The sequence below is a fragment of the Neomonachus schauinslandi genome, chromosome X (genome assembly GCF_002201575.2).
Source record: "Neomonachus schauinslandi chromosome X, ASM220157v2, whole genome shotgun sequence".
Lineage (NCBI taxonomy): Eukaryota > Metazoa > Chordata > Mammalia > Carnivora > Phocidae > Neomonachus > Neomonachus schauinslandi.
In genome coordinates this window covers 98,082,903-98,097,136 of record NC_058419.1, presented here as the reverse complement: position 1 = coordinate 98,097,136, position 14,234 = coordinate 98,082,903, and the positions used below count along the sequence as shown (strand labels likewise).

Genomic DNA, 14,234 nt, shown 5'->3' with positions numbered 1-14,234 from the left:
TTCTCTGGAGAACTCTAATACATAAGTTCCGGAATTTTTATTAAAACAACAACACATACACACACTATTAAAAGATCATCACACAGAAAGTCGTTTTCTTTGCTTAACTTAATGTTATTTAGGTATTTTCTCATAAGGAAAATAACCCATGATAAGTCATTTATATTCCTATACAAAAATGTGGAAAAAGACACTTGACTGTTTGTATTTGGACAGGAACAATGCTAAATTTCTTCCTGATTCATTTTAGCCAGTAATAGACTATCTCTTAAAGTCTACACTCTCGGGACTCCTGGGTGGCTCAGTCGGTTAAGCATCTGCCTTTGGCTCAGGTCATGATCCCAGGGTCCTGGGATGGAGCCCCGCACTGAATCTGCTTCTCCCTCTGCCCCTGCTGCTCCCCCTACTTGTGATCTCTTTCTCTGTCTCTCTAACAAATAAATAAAATATTTAAAAAAATATAAAATCTACACTCTCAGTCACTTTGAAATGAGGATGTGACAAAAAGAAAATCAACCTAAAACTAATAATAGTGACCATCAAGAGAAGATCCATATCCTATTAAGAAACCATACTTATACCCAGTCTAGTATTTATATGTCAAGTACATACTAGAAATAATCATTGAACTGGAAGTTTGGTCAGGACCAAGAGTAATGAATGGAAGTTTTTCTATACTGTATCGAGACAAATTTGGTCTTGGTAACCATCACTTAATAATGAACACGCACACACCACTTCACTGATTAAACAGAACCAGAAAATCACAGAAAGGCAAGCTGTGTAGAAAAGGAAGTGGAAGAAATCATTATGGCATTAAAAACTTCATCCATTTCATTAAAGCTCAAAAGAGAGGTTTATCATTTCAGAGGTGAACCAAGCAACTGCCAATGAATGATTTTTAACTACTGGGAAGGGTGGAGGTGCTGACAGTTAAACTGAAAAAAGGCAGCAACTTCTGATCCATGGAACAGAACTAATGTGCTGGGCAAAAGAAAACTTGGAAGGATTTTAAGTGAACTCCCCCATTTAAGTGCCAAAATTCCAATGGAATCTTGCATTTCAGAACAGATGTCAGCAGTGAGGAAGTAAAAATGTCAGCTTCTCCCAAGGTCCTCTAGTCAGAGAAACCAAAACGTCCATAAAGTACGAAGAGCATTTTTCCAACTCTATTTGGATCATCATTCTTATTAATTTTGTTAGTTTAATCACAATTTATTCACAGAGAAAACCAGAAAATGCCATCATTAATTAGCAATGGCTCTTGATTAATGTTTTAGGATAATTTGCAAACCAAACTCTGAATACACCTAATAACATCTGCCCTGTAATAAGAAATTATCCACTTAAAAAAAGCTTTTGTTCCTCTCCATATAAGTAAACACTAGTCCGTAAATAGTAAACAGAAAATTCCATTAAAAATTAAGTATTTTTCATTTCTGCATTTGAATATTTGAAAATATATTCCCAGTATTCTTGACAAATTTGTATATCTTATATCAGCAATAGTGGTAACACTTAATTATGTATATATTTGCTTTATTTTCTACCACATGGATTTGGTTGTCTGGAACTTACACTATATATATATTTTTCCACAGTGCACTTCTTTCCTTTTTGTTACAACTTAGACACTTTTGAAATAGATTTGATATCCTTCCTCTTAAACTTGCAGTAAAACTTCATGCACTCGTAGAAAGATGTGATACAACAAATTAAGAAAATTGCATTAACAAATTCAAAAATTTATCAGTATCCAAAAATTTGGAGGACGGGGCAGATTAAATATATGCCAAAATAGTTAAAGTTTTACGTGTGCCTTAGCCAAGAACATTTTAGTTCTTCCCTTAGTCTATTTTCCCAATATTTCAATACAGATTTCGATCATAAGATTCTTCTATTATTGGGGAGATGATACAAATCATATGAAATCAGTTGCAATATTCAACAATTTTAAGGTTATTTTATGTGCTGCTTCACAGAAAGAATAAATCAGAGAAAACACAGCATCAGGCTAAACCAGAAATATTTTCACTGGCTGCTTTGGTAAATAGATGAAATAATAATGGTTATTAAAATTTGGTTAGAAAAATACAAAATTTGTACAACACTGGAAACAAAGTCAGGTTTGGATCAAGTTTTTCTTTTTTTCTTTCTTTTTTTTTAATTACACTAAAAATAAAAAAATACAAGGTCTATTGATATGTTTATGATTTTTACATGACAAAAATCCTTTAATGACCTAAAAGCTATTTGAATGATTTAAGATGTAGAATGACTTATAAAATAAAATATTATGAATTTTTTCAAACATACCATTTTATTATTCTTTTTAAAATTAAAAAAAATTAAAAGATTTTATTTGTTTGAGAGAAAGTGAGTGAGAGTGAGAGAGAGAGAGAGAGAGTGCACGAGATGGGGGAGGGTCAGAGGGAGAAGCAGACACCTCGCTGAGTGGGGAGCCTGACGCAGGCCTTGATCCTGGGACTCGGGGATCATGACCTGAGCTAAAGGCAGACCCTTAACTGACTGAGCCACCCAGGTGCCCTGCATTTTATTATTCTTATATGTTATCTTTCTATATATTTATGCATTGCTTTATAGTGTGAAAAAGTTGTTAAATCTGAAAGACCTACCCACTCTAGAAAACAGTATGGAGGTTCCTCAAAAACTTAAAAATAGAACTCTCTGTGATCCAGTAATCACACTACCCAAAGAATACAAAATACTATATCAAAGGGATACATATACCCCGATGCTTAAAACAGCATTATGTACAATAGCCAAACTGTGGAAACAGCCCGAGTGTCCACTGACTGATGAATGGATAAAGAAGTGGCATACGTGTGTGTGTGTGTGTGTGTGTGTGCGCACACACACACACACACAGGAATATTTTTTTTTAAAGATTTTATTTATTTATTTGAGAGAGAGAATGAGAGAGAGAGCACATGAGGGGGGGGAGGGTCAGAGGGAGAAGTAGACTCCCTGCCGAGCAGGGAGTCCGATGCGGGACTCGATCCAGGGACTCCAGGATCATGACCTGAGCTGAAGGCAGTCGCTTAACCAACTGAGCCACCCAGGCGCCCCACACAGGAATATTTTATAAAGATTTTATTTATTTATTTGAGAGAGAGAGAGAGAGAGAGAGAGAGAGAAACCATGAGCAGGAGGAGGGGCAGAGGGAGAAGCAGGCTCCCCACTGAGCAGGGAGCCTGATGCAGGGCTTGATCCCAGGACCCTGGGATCATGACCTGAGCCAAAGGCAGATGCTTAACCAACTGAGCCACCCAGGCGCCCCTACACAATGGAATATTACTCAGCCATAAAAAAGAATGAAATCTTGTCATTTGCAAATGACATGGATGGAGCTAGAGAGTATTATGCCATGCGAAGCAATCACTCAGAGAAAGACAAATACCATATCATTTCATACATAAGTGGAATTTAAGACACGAAACAAATGAACAAAGGGAAGAAAAGAGGGGGGCAAAACAAGAAATAGACTCTTAACTCTAGAGAACAAATTGATGATTACCAGAGGGAAGCTGGGGGGGATGGGTGAAATAGGTGATGAGGATTAAGGAGTGCAGGTGCTGTGATGAACACCAGGTGATGAATGGAAGTGTTGAATCACTATATTGTACGCCTGAAAGTAATATTATACTGTATGTTAACTAACTGATGTTTAAATAAAAACTTAAAAAAAAAAAGAACACCGCCATCAAAAACAGTTTTTTGAAAGACCCTTATATGTTCATGTAAAAACGCAGAGAATGCAAAATAAGCCATATATTTGACACTATATTCAAAGAAACTTCTTGATGTGACACTTATCATGAGCAGACATTTACCAATTATCAAAAATGTCATATAACATCTGTCAAAAGTCATCAGTCAAGTCATTAAAATCACCTCATATTGTTACAAACCTAAATAAATACCAGGGAGAATTATGAATAGATATCACTACTATACTGAACAAAACCAAAAGAGAAATAATTGTTATATCATTTGAGTTAAATGAACACATCTATTAAATTTCTAAACAAATGGGGAAAGCGCTTTTTTCCCCCAGAGTAACAATGATAAAGGAGATCACCATTCATATTTTCAGGAAAAGTACTCCAAAACACTTGTTACTGTTGGTGACAATCAGAGTTTAATGTTAGTCAAATGTGATTATATAAACCTGATTTATATAATCACCTCCTTGAAACTAACTACATAACAAATACCACTGGATTGTCTTAAAAACAAAAATGGAAATAACACTAACAGGGAGACTAAGGAAGGAGGATATATGTCTGGTTTTGATGCTCCAGTAACTTCAAAGTTTTAGGCAAGTCACTTAACCTCTCTGACCCCCCAGTTTTCTCATCTGTAAACAGACTGGATGATCTTTCCAATGAATTCCAACGCGAAAATTCTCTTTGTCTGTGGTCTACCCTGAAGAATTCTTTAATTGAATAAAATGTTTACTTCTTTGATTTTATGCAATGCTACACTTAAAAATACCCTATCACTTAAAATACCCTATCACCTATTAGTGATTTCTTTTATCTGAGCTATCATAAAAATGGCTGGACTTTTAGCTAGTCCATACACATCCGCCTTCCCAGAAGGCCGTGATGCAAAGTTTTTAGCGGCACAGACCTCTGTAAAATCGTATAGGTGGCATTTTAAACCTCTATTACTCTATTCCCCGTTCAGTCAATGTATGCCTAGGACTTCCAATTCAGAAGACTTCAAAGATTGCGTACTTGGAGACATGCCATTACAGACTAATCCTCTCCTATCCTGTACTCCTCATTCCTTTAGGACTTGTATATGAGGCTTAAAATTATCCTATGGCTCCCCGTGTTGAATGGATATTAGGTAAAGACTGGTTTCTGGGTGATTATAGGTACCAAAGAAAAAAAACTTCAAAAACTTAACTAGGATTCTATTTTTTTTTCCTTTTACTACTGACAGTTTAATCATAGGTTTGAGCTAGACTTTAGATTTCACAGACCCTTCAGTTTACTGATAGTCTCACAGGCTCAGTTATATTTCATAATATTTATATCCATAATCAAGGGAAAGTCTTTTTACACATTTATGCACAAAAATATAAATGATCCCATATGTCCCCAATTGTCTAATTATTTTCTATCTGCATACACGACGTACATTATGTGGATACGGCAACATATTTTTTTCCAGATATTTCTGGTCTGGTTTAAAATATGAAAAATCAGGTACAACTGAAGGACAAAACACTGAGTAGTCATGATGTAATATAGTATAATGGATAGTGATATTTAAAAATTAGTTTTCAACAGCCACACAAATAGAGGAAAATATGCTTGAGTTTGATGGTAACACTTTCTAAGCCTCAAGCAGAGCTGTATTTCTCTAAAATATTCTTTTCCTAGCAAAGTATGGCTTCTAACTTATGTGATTAATCAAAATCCTTCAGAACCATTTCATTCTGTGTTAGATGAGAAGAGGTATAACATGTATATTTTAGATCAATCATAAACTACACATTAATTCCGATTTAAAATAGAAGCTGACTTTTCCACTGAGAATGTATATCTGTCACATCTCTGAAGGAAAAAATATTCATATTTTAATTTTCAGGTTTCAGAGATCAATGTTTACTAAATTCTTTGGTTTTTGTTTCATCTGAATATGTGCCTTGAGAAAGACATTTGAGAAAATGATGAAGTATACCTTACTCAAAATTATTTACTCTAGATCTTAATTATTAAATGGTAAACACAATGTTTCATTTTTTAATAAGAGGTATAGTATTATGATCTTGAGATTATGCAGACCACTACTGATTTTTCCTATTACTTCTTATAAATGAGTTTCTTTGGCATTAATAAAAAGCTACATTAGACGTCTTTAGGCCCTTTAAAAATATATAAATGAGTAAGACATTCCTAGTCATCATTTTATAATATACGCAAAAATTCTGAGATTTTAAATGTAACTTACCTTCGGTTTTCCTATGTTCAAAAAGGCATCGCTGCTCTTTTAGTGTGATCAAGGGGTTTCTGAAAACCAAGGGGGAAAAAGGTATCCATCTGGGAGGAACACTCCCTGCAGGAAGGAGGGTGCTATCCGCATTTAATGTAAATAACCACTTTCATTCCCTTTAATTAAAACAAACAAACAAACAAAAAAAAAACAGAAAAATCTTCTGCACTCCTAACAAAAAAAATAAAAGTTTCTTCTTGATACGGTAGTTGATTGCGCAAAACCATTTTGTGTGTAGAGATGGTCCTTCCACCAATTATTTTTAGCATCATGCTATTTTCATTTAGAAAGGTCAGAGGAGTTCTTTGCTCAAACCAATGTGATTTTCCTAATAAGCTCACCATGCTAAGTGATGCAACAGAATTGCTCTGTATGTTAATAAGGAGAGTAAATGGCATTACTTGACAAACTGTTCCTTCAGTGGTGGTTCATTCCAAGAGATTAATTTCTCAGTACTTGCCTAATGCCACATATACACTATCAAATATCAACTGTAGCATCCCTCTCATTGGATTCTGTAGTCTGCTCTTTTGTATTTATATTTGGAAACAAGATGTATCACTCCATCTGTGAGTAATCATGATGATGAAATTATGTGATACCATCCCAGAAGCAAATCCAAGGTTATCAGAGCACCATGCTCTTTTTCAATGCTCCTATACAATGCTTATTTCAATATTCTATTGTGCACAGTTATTATTCTTCCAAGCCTCTTGCCCTCTTTCATTTAGTTAGTGGCCAATTCATTAACTGAGGAATGCATTTTGTTTGTTTGTTTTTGTTGTTCTTGTTTTTTTTTTTTCTGGTGGGTACAGAGGATGAGTAAAACAGAATCACCCTATAATGAAAGATGCCATAGCTTCAAATGTCCTCCTCCCTCCAGTTGCATTTATGGAGATTCCCAGCAGAACAAAGGATCAAACTATAGTATCTACAGATCTAGCCAGAATGCCTTTCAGACAGGGGATCATTCACGCAGCAGGTCTTTTTGTTACCGGTTTCCAAAAGAGTCCGAGGAAAATTTTCCATTGTTTCCTACGGTTATTAGACTGTTGGCTTCTAATGACATTATGAATATACAACTCACTATTGTTTCAGCACAATGTTTTATGCATGATATTTTAAGAACTGTACAAAACACAACATTAAAATTCTAAAGTGAAAAATAATGGCATTATGGCTCATTACATCCTATATTGTGGTAGTCTGAACTGTAACTATACTGTCATCCTGTCATGTCGCTCTAAGAGATCTGCTGCAATGTTTTACACAATGTCATTTATTTCATAGATATGACCACATCAAAATGTTCCAGTTTGGAAGCATATTGTAAATGTTTAAATCTGTGATCACACAGTCACCTGAGAACTACCTGCACCAAAAAACTGATCAACACCACCACCCAAAGTTCTGCTAGTAGTAACAGTTTTGATCAAACACAAGATAACACATCGAGCATTTTGATATCATCTTCCAACATCATTCTCTTCCTCATTTGTTTAGAGACAGAATTTCAAAGATTTCCCAAAGACATTGGGAGAAGATGCTAGAAACCTTTATGGAAAAATCTTCATGCTTTTTTCTAGTGAAATGACTCACAAATCAATGACAGCACTTGGTCCCAGAGATGCCTCTCTCCACGTCAGCCTGGGGTGTCCTTAAAACCCTTGTATGATCATATCATCTGCTATTCCAAGGCCCTTTGCTGCCATTACTCCATCAGCTTTATACCGTCACTCCCACTGAAGTTTTGCTCATAACCAAAGGATCATCTGCCATTGATGGCTTGTTCGGAATTTAATTCTATTATGTAGTACATATTCAATTAAGACTCATGCTGGGGCAGGACTCTCTTGACTTTTGTGACTGCTTATTAAATAACCAAGATGTTGTATAAGGAACAAGTGACAAATTAACAAACATGTATGAGGCTTTGAATAGCAGCCAGAATAATACCAGGTTGAATTAATTATCATATTAAATATATTCAGAAGGGGAAAATAAAATACCTGCTATTATATGGACAAGTCTTATTTTAATATACATGTTTGAAGACAAGCAGTTTCAAAGGAGTTATTGTACACTCATGAGCATAGGCTACTATACTGTGCATGTTTTAAAACTGGGCTTAAAACAACATGTTTTGTGCTGGCAAATATTTTTTTTAAGTAGACTCTATTTTCTACAGTTGCTTTAGGCTCACAGAAAGATTGAGAAGAGTGTACAGAGATTTCCCATATACCCCTTGTCCCCACACAGCACAGCTTACCCCACTATCAACATCCCACGATGGAGTTGTACAACTGTTAAAGGGGATAAACCTATAATGATATAGGATCACCCACAGTCCATAGTTTACATTAGGGTTCCTTCCTGGTGTTGTCCATCCTATGGATTTTGACAAGAGTATAATGATACATATCCACCATTACAGTATCATAGAGTAGATTCACTGCCCTAAAATTCCTCTGTGCTCCACATATTCATCCCTCCCTCCAAACCCTGGCAACCACATATCCTTTTATTGTTTCCACAGTTTTGCTTTTTTCAGAATGTCATTTGGTTGGACTCAGACGGTATGTAGTCTTTTCAGACTGGCTTCTTACACTTAGTAATATGCATTTAGGTTTCCTCCAGGTCTTTTTGTGGCTTAATAGCTCATTTCTTTTTAGTGATGAATAACATTCCCGTTGTCTGGATGGACTCAGTTTATTAATCTATCGACCAACTGAAGGACAACTTGGTTGCTTAAAGCTTTGGCAATTATGAATAAAGCTGCTATAAACATTTGTGGGCAGGTTTTTCTGTGGACAGGTTTTCAACTCATTTGGGTAACTATCATGGAGTGCAATTGCTGGCTCATATGGTAAGAATTTTTTTTTTAATACAAGTATGCTTTGTTTATTAAGAAGCTGCCAAACTGTCTTCCAAAGTGGCTGTACTTTGTATGCCCACCAGGAAGGAATGAGAACTCCTATTGTTCCACATCCTCACCAGTATTTGATGTTAGTATTCTGGGTTTGGCCATACTCCTATGAAGGAGTGTACTGGGCAAATACTTTTTAAAGCAACAAAAATTTTGCTTTCCTAACGTGCTATTTTTCTTGTTCTTCAAGAAACAGTGAGACAATCCCCAAACCCTAAGACTGAACAGGAATGCATCTTCACATTCTTTTATCAGTTACTTTTCAATAACATAGACAACGTCATTGTCCTACTGAAAAACCTTCAAACTGGGCCTTTTCATAACACCACCAAAGAATTAAAAGCAGGAATTTGACTAGAGAGAAGTAATGAATCCTGCATCGGGTAGGTAGTTCTTGAAGACATCATCATTACTGTTTGAAAATGAAAAATATTTTATCAACACTTTCTATTATATTTATATCAGTATTATTAGGAAATTCATCAAATGATTTACTGAATTAAGAAAATGTTTGGTATTAGCATAATAAAGCCTGTTAAAAATGAAATGGGATTATTTTACTGTTACATATTCTTAGAGAATCTATTCTGTTTTTCTGTGCTGATCACTTTATATACACAGATATTTTAAAAAGATACTTATTGCCCATCTGTTTTGCTGATGAGAGCCTTCACAGCATCTCCAGACACAAATTGTGTCTATGCCTGCGAGCCCCCTCAATGTTCATTCCTTCAATTAATATTTGTGGGCTTAAATGTCAGTTGTCATGTTAAGTGACAGGCATATAATAGAAAATTACAACAATAACAAACCACACAGTTACAACACCAGTCCTGGCCCTCTACAGCCTGTATTCTAGAGGGTCATGTAGATACAGAAAAACAGCACAGAGGAGAATCATTTAATCCAAGTTTATCTGTATTAACTCCAATTCCTGCAAAATTATCAAACAGTTTTAAATTTGGATTCTATTCTTTTGGATAGAGAAGATAGAGACAAAACAGAAACCTTTATGTTAATTTTAGTATGTCAGAACAATACGCATATATTGTCTTGTAAAACATAATGAGCTGGTTTATCTCCTATGAACATATTACTAGTATAGGGGCGCTTGGGTGGCTCAGCTGATTAAGTGCCTGACTCTTGATTTTGGCTCAGGCCATGATCTCAGGGTCACGCGATCAAGCCGTGCGTCGGGCTCCTCGCACGGCGGGGAGTCTGAGAATCTCTCTCTCTCCTTCCCTCTGCCCCTCCTTCCAATGCGCATGGTCTCTCTCTCTCTCCAATAAAGAAATAAATCTTTTTAAAAAATTATTACTAGTATATGTCTGACTGTGGATTTTAATTTTGACTTTGTGAAGTTAATGAATACCAGTTGATTAAATAGAAACCGTTGAAACCTCTATAACTGAGATGGCATGACAATTTCATGCCCTGATACATATCACCTGTTTAAAATACAGAGCACCGATCGAGAAAATATAAAAAGAGAAAAAAAAAAAAAAAACTCACGCAGTAACACAGCAGGGCTTAGACACGAGCTTGGCACCGCTGTGGATCAGACATTGTAGCTGCAGTCCTAAAAGGTTCTTTTCCCCTGACTGACAGTGTCGCTGCATTTAGGCTCCTTCACTAAGAGTCCACATATGAGAGAAGAACCAGAGTTAAGATCACTGCTTGAAGTGACAAGTTAAAGTAAAGGTCTACCCAGTAATCATTCTTGAAAGGAGAAATTACTTGAAAATTTTGCTGACCTGCCACCTGAGGCTCTATCTTTATAGAAAACTATTAAACTAGAGATATGGGAAGAAAAAAAAGACACACCGTGATGGCAGGAAAAAACCCCAAATAAACGGACTTGAGCACTGAGTCCTCAATAACTTTAATTATTACCACAAAGCAGACACCCCAATATGCCAGTACATTATCTATTCCACGGCACAGACGAGGACAGCATCTGTCTTCATAAAGGGAGGAATAAAGAGAGGAAAAGAAATTACAAAAACAATGACGCAAATGTATTAACTTGAAAGGCTCCAGAAACCTGTGATCAAATACAAGCCTAAAAAAGGCAGAAATTCATCACCACCACCAGCACAATGATGGAACCATGGATTCAGTCGAGATAAAATTATTCTCACAGAAATGTCTGCGAAACAATTTAAAAGGATATGTTGAGAATTTTCAATAATAAAAGTAAAAGAGAACATCCAATAAAAAAGAATTTGGAGTTATAAAATAAAAGCAGGGAGAAAGTGCACGACAGAATTTGGTTATCTATGAGAAAAAAACTGACTACAAATACTGGAAATGACAAACGTAGTAAATAAATCAATTAAAAAATTAAACATGATAGAATATCTAGATTGCACAAAAGATAAAATTAGTGAACTAGAAGGATAATAATGAAGAACTCATCCAGAACAGAACCCAGGGAAGTGAATCAATTTTAAAAGAGAGAATTCAAAAGATGCGAAAGATAGTCACTAATATCCAACTGTAAGAATTCCTAAAGAAGGGACTTGTGTGTGGAATTGCAGAAAAACAAGATTTAAAAATAATACCTGATAATTTTACAGAACTAAAGATAGACAAGAGTACTCAATTCTAAGTGCACTATGAATACCAAGTAGAAAAAAGATAAATTTACACCCAGATATGTTGTAGAAAACCTGCAGAACATCATGATAAAGGAACACATCTGAAGACTTATATTAGGAAAAAGCAGGTTATATCTAAGGAAATGACTATCAGACTGCAAAAGATCTAATCAGCTGTGACTTTGTGGCTGAAAATAAGAATAGAAAATAATACACCCAAAAGAGTAACAAGAAAAAAATGCGCTGACTACAATTTGAACCGCAACTATTATTCAGAATATTTTCAGACAAGGACTAAGAAAGATTATTACCTCCATATATTCTCTGAAAGAATTACTGAAGGATATATTTCAGCAAGATGGAAAGTGTTTAAACAGTTTTTATTACTGTTAAGAGCAAGCAATGGAATAAGGCAAAATTACAATTAAAAAAACAAACTTAAGATGCCACTTCTCCCAAATTAAGTTAATATAATCCTGATAAATAGACCAACACTTTTTTAAAATGGGGGCTTTTATCAATTTTGCCTCTAATTCACATGTACTTGGATGACTAAGGCTATCTAAGAAAATTGTGAAGAACAAGGTAGGGTGCTCTGTCTTACCACATGTCAAGCTTGGCTAATGACACATCTACATTAATAGGGATGTATGGTATTGACACAGGAATTGGCAAATGAAGCACATAACAGAATAGGATGCCCAGGAATACATATGTATATATTAATCTTGATACACAATAGAGGTAGATACGTAAGTAGGGAAGAGACAGACATTTTAAAATTATGTTAGGAGAATTGCTTCTTCAATAAAAAAAATCTATGGATAAAAAATCACTAAGAGTGACTTCCAGATTTATTAAGATACCTAAGAGTAGAAGAGTAAAACTTTACTATTTTTTTTATTATGTTATGTTAGTCACTGTACAATACATCACCAGTTTTTGATGCAGTGATCCACGATCCATTAGCACTGGGTGTTGTACAAAAACTTTACTATTTTAAAAGAATCCATAGAAGGAAATAACTAGAGCCACAACTCAATCAAAATACTGGCAGAGGAAAAGAACAGGAAATACAAAGAAGAGCAAATACAAGGGCTAATGAATGCAAAAGATCTAGTATCATAAAAAAGGGAATTAATAGGAGATATAATTTCACACTCATCAAACTGAGAAAATTCTAAACATGTCGATAGCTAGTTGATAAGGACGCAAAACAAAGGGGATGCCTACACCACTGCTATGGCAATTCTACGAGCAAGTATGGTAAAAGGTTACGTATTCTCAGTCATTTTGTTTGTGGGACTTATTTCATCATAACATAAATAAAATAGCTCTCTTTAAATAAGAAAACAGGTGGACATGACCTATCCTTAAGAACTAATCTGTGTGTTTACCATGTCCTTTTGAAAATTCTTTATTCATTCCTCATAAAGATCCTGTATGTTTAGTATATACTTGCTTTCTTTGTTAAAAGCAAAACTGGAGACTTGTCTTTCAAATATAATGCCTTATCAATATGCATCGTTTCAGATTCACAAGTGACCTTAGCCTAGTCAGAAAATTATTTTTTTCATTCTATAGAAAACCGCTTCTTTTTATTATTTGAGCATAGATTTTGAGCTAATTGATTTTAAGCTACAAAATCTTGTTTTCTATGAATTTATTCTTTTCCTTTGTTGCTAGTTTGATTTTAATTTATATATGTTTTTTAGCCCTTTAAGCAAAGGGTTAGACTTCAGGGCACCATTCATAATACTATTATTATAGGATACTAATCAGACATTTATAAAAAGATGAATAAAAAGATGAGTATAGTCGCACATTCACATGGCCCCTGGGGTCAGTCTGCGGGTCTCCTTGGAGCGGGGGTGGTAGCTTCAGAGTAGAGAACTGACTGCGGAAGCCAGAATCATGCCAGGACAGGTGTTTACATAGTTTCTTCCCCACTTTGACTGACTTTGAGTTGAAAGGAGGGCAGCTGAAACTGCAACCAAAGGAGGTATTATGCTTCCAGAAAAATCTCAAGGAAAAGTATTGCAAGCAACAATAGTAGCTGTTAGATCGGGCTCTAAAGGGAAGGGTGAGGAGAGATTCAACCAGTTAGTGTGAGAGCTGGAGATCAAGTTCTTCTCTCAGAATATGGAGGCACCAAAGTAGTTCTAGATGACAAGGATCGTTTCTTATTTAGAGATGGTAACATTCCCGGAAAGTATGCAGACTGAAATAAATCATTACAGAAATCGCATCAAGCGAAGCTGTCCATTCCAGTGAAGTTTGAAATCTTTCATCATGTAAATAATTTGCATATCTCTCTTTTATAATAAACTAATGGCATCCAAGCGAGTGATATCCAGTGTCTCTAAAATTAAGTTTTAGGATACTGATATAAATATCACCAAATAAAAATGCACAAACAAAAAAAGAGATGAATATGAAACCAAGTGATAGAATATCAGCACAATAATAATAATAGCAACATAACCTTATGAGAAGCTGTTTACAAAGTTAAATTTAATTTATGACCCCAAAGTAGTAAGAATGATATCAGTATGTACCTCTGGGAAACAGGGATTTCCGAGAAAAGGAAACTGACTTGTAAAGTACTTACAATTCAAAACTACATTAAAGTCCTAATTTTCTTTTGTTTAATAACTTGCACCAACACGTGAGATGAA

At 35.2% G+C, this 14,234-nt stretch overlaps 1 pseudogene; it reads left to right on the top strand.

Annotated features, from left to right (window-relative positions):
- The first annotated feature begins 13,470 nt into the window (after positions 1 to 13,470).
- Positions 13,471 to 13,781, top strand: LOC110569615 (annotated as a pseudogene).
- The last annotated feature ends 453 nt before the right edge of the window (positions 13,782 to 14,234 follow it).